Genomic DNA, 3064 nt, shown 5'->3' with positions numbered 1-3064 from the left:
GAGGTCTCTGGAGAGGATCCGGGGAGTTCTCCCCCTCAGGACAACTCTGAGGACTCTGGAGAGGAGACTGGGAGTCCTCCCCCTCAGGACTCTGAGGACTCTCAGCAGAACTCTGCAGAAGACTCGGCATCCCAGCAGCAGGCATCTCCTTGTCCCCTGGAGAACACAGAATCAGAGAAGAGGATGAGGATGAGAAAGAAGAACAGGAGGAGGAGGAGGGGAATAAAAAGTGGAAAGAGGAAGAGAAAATGGAGGAAACTTCCTCCTCTTCCTCATCTGGGGGATCCTCTGCATCTACCAACTCCAGTATGAAAATTGCCTTCTGGAAGCCTTGCTCAAAGATGGGGCATGGAAGGTTTAGAAAGAGAGGCATGATGAATATTGTTCATGAGCAGCAGGTAAACGTGTGAACACGAATGGGTATGATGGGATCCCACAGGACTGAGGGAGAGAGGGACAGTGCCAGTGGCCTCAGCTGAGAAACTCACCCATGATGGCTCTGACAAAGGCCGGCTTACAGCTCTTCTTCTCTTAAGGTGGTGCTCTAGGGCCTCACAGGTCGCCTGTCTTCCTAGGGGGTTTGTCTGCTGGGAACCTGTAGGAGGACGTGAGAAAGCACCTCAGGGCACAGCTGGCAGGCAGAGCCTGAGGCACCAGGAATGACAGTGGGTGGCTACAGGCCGGGTGCTGCCAGGTCTGCCCTGTTTCTGGGGGTAGGGCCCTTGGTACACAGTCAGGCCATGCACTCACCTTGACTCCTGGCACTGCCTGGGCCTCCTCTGCTGTGGTGCTTTTAGGATGTATGTGTCCCTCACACCCAGGTCTTCAACTCCTGCTTCCTGGAGCACCTGCAAGAGGAAGGGAAGGAGCCTCTCCAGCTAAGACGGCAGCTGGGGCTGGCCAGACTCCCGGAGTCCCACAATTCTGAGGTTCGTGGTCCCCTCAGAATTCAATTAACTTTGTCACATTTTCTCAGACAGGGCCAGGCCCCCACCACTCTGCTGGCCTGAGGCAAAACCTCAGGCAAACTCCACATCCCTGAGAGCAGTGGGAGGTAGTGAGGTGGCAGCCACCTCCCAGCACTCTACCACGGGGGCAGTCCCTGTGGCCTCACGTCTGTTCTGACGCACATGTGACCCCTCAGTCCTCACTCTGGTTCCCAGCAGGGCCTGGGAATCTTCCCTCTGCCAACTGGAGGCAGCTCCCTGTGCTGACTTGCCATGGGACCCCCAGAACAAGGCCTCCCCCTCCTCCTCCCCTACACCCCTCACCCAGCAATGAGAGGGCGGCCGCTCAGCCTCAGCCGCCTGGGGAGCTCTATGGGGGCTGATCTGAGGAGCAGGGTGGGAATCTCTGGGAATCTGTCCTCTGAGGTGGGGGTTCCCCCCGGTCCTCCTCAATGCCGTCCTATTTATTCCCTAGCGGGCCGGCATCTCCTCCCTTCTTCTGCCGTGAGGACGCGTCCCTCAGCCCTCGGCTACCATCTTCGTTTCCGCGACCTACAAGTGCCACCGCAGGGATAGGGCAGGCCAGGGCTGCTTCTCTCTGTGGTGGGGGGGGGGGGTCCCTCACTTCTCCCTCGGGGCCCTCACCTTGAAGACCGGATAGGTCTAAGTCTCTTCCCTCCGCTGACCTGAGACGATCCTCGTCACAAAATGCCTCAGGTCCTTCAGACTCCCAAGATGGCCGCCAGGAAAGCACATCCGGGAAAGCACATCCGGGAAAGCACATCCGGGAACCCTGCCAGGGTTGATCAGGGCTGACAGCCCGGATAGCGTGGGGCGGGGCCTCCTCTCAGAGGAGGAAGCCCCCCCCCCCCACTTGTCAGCCTCGTTTCCATCCCTTCCTTCCCACCTCCAGGATGTGCTCCAAACCTTTCTGCTCACTCCCTAAGCCCTGCTGACCTCTTCCCTCCCACCTCCCCAGTCCTTGACACTCACACCCCACCTTTTTCCCGGGCTGACAGCAGGGAGTGGCAGGGTGCAGCCTACGCCTCCCACCCTGTGTTCGGAGGTCACCGTCCTTCGACAGAGTTCTCTTCTTGTTGAGTGGCCAGCCCTGGGGCTACTCCCTCTGTTTAACTGAAGCTGCCCTCCTCAGAGAAAATCTCCCCTCTGGCTGATTCCCAAAATGGAAGTCAGAAAGTTGTAAATCTGGGGCCCTGATGGGCTCCTCCAGAGCTGGCAGCAGGCACAGGGACAGGACAGGTGGCACTACCAGTCATGGGTGTTCCCTTCCTGCCTTCCTGAGAGGCTGCACCTGGACTCCTGAAATTGCCTGGGCTCCCTGCCTCTGTGCATCTGAGTCTTTCACCTCCTAATAAGCCCCTCCCATCCTTGAGACCTGCAAGGTGCAAGAGAGGTAGAATCACATCCATCCACAGTGGGGTATGGCCTCCCAGACTCCAGGTAGGGCTCCACTGCCCTCCGTCTGAAATGGCGTGGGAAGGACCCTCAGTCGTCCTCAACCTATTATTCCTGACATGGCCTCCACTCCCTCCCTCTTCTCTCCAGGGACTGTTTTTCAGATCAAGATTCCCATTTCCATGAACCCCCCAAGAGGGACTGGAGCACGCTAGCATCTCTCCCTAATGGCCCTGCCCAAGGCCTCCTAGGAGTGAAAACGGGCTGGTTTTGGGGGATCCTCCTGTGTCCGTGGTGGGGTAGCTCACCAGTCCGTCCTCTGTATCAGCCGGGGGATGCCTAGAAGGCCCTCCTCCTGATCTTCCGCTTTCCTGATCTGAAGTGAGACTCACATAAGCACAGCCTTCTCCTCTTTCTACACCCTAAGATGTCAGGGGACAGCACCGTGGGTCAACATGCCCCTGGGCCTCCCAGGGATGACAACAGGTAGGGAGCTGGTTTCTGTGGATCCTCTTCTTTGTGGGCAGGAGGTTTCTGCAGTTTTCCCTCAGAGACCTCATCTGACTACTGGCTAGTCCTGGGTCTTCCTATCCTTCCCAAGATGACAGTACGACACAGGGGAAAAAAATAATGTGACTTTACCCTGAAGAAAACTGACAAACACTAGGTCACCATGGTGATCAAAGTAACATCATCAGTGA

General features: G+C 57.4%; 1 long non-coding RNA gene across 1 annotated transcript; it reads right to left on the bottom strand.

Moving 5' to 3' along the window:
- Window positions 1-497: 497 nt before the first annotated feature.
- On the bottom strand, window positions 498-1677 carry LOC116810213 (uncharacterized). Its single transcript, XR_004370233.2, has 3 exons — window positions 1593-1677; window positions 751-848; window positions 498-595 (listed from the first exon to the last, which is right to left on the bottom strand). It is a non-coding gene; the product is annotated as an uncharacterized LOC116810213 (long non-coding RNA).
- Window positions 1678-3064: the final 1387 nt, after the last annotated feature.

Source organism: Hylobates moloch, unplaced genomic scaffold, assembly GCF_009828535.3.
Source record: "Hylobates moloch isolate HMO894 unplaced genomic scaffold, HMol_V3 SCAFFOLD_6107, whole genome shotgun sequence".
In the NCBI taxonomy this organism is placed as follows: Eukaryota; Metazoa; Chordata; class Mammalia; order Primates; family Hylobatidae; genus Hylobates; species Hylobates moloch.
This window is presented reverse-complemented; position numbering and strand designations above follow the sequence as displayed.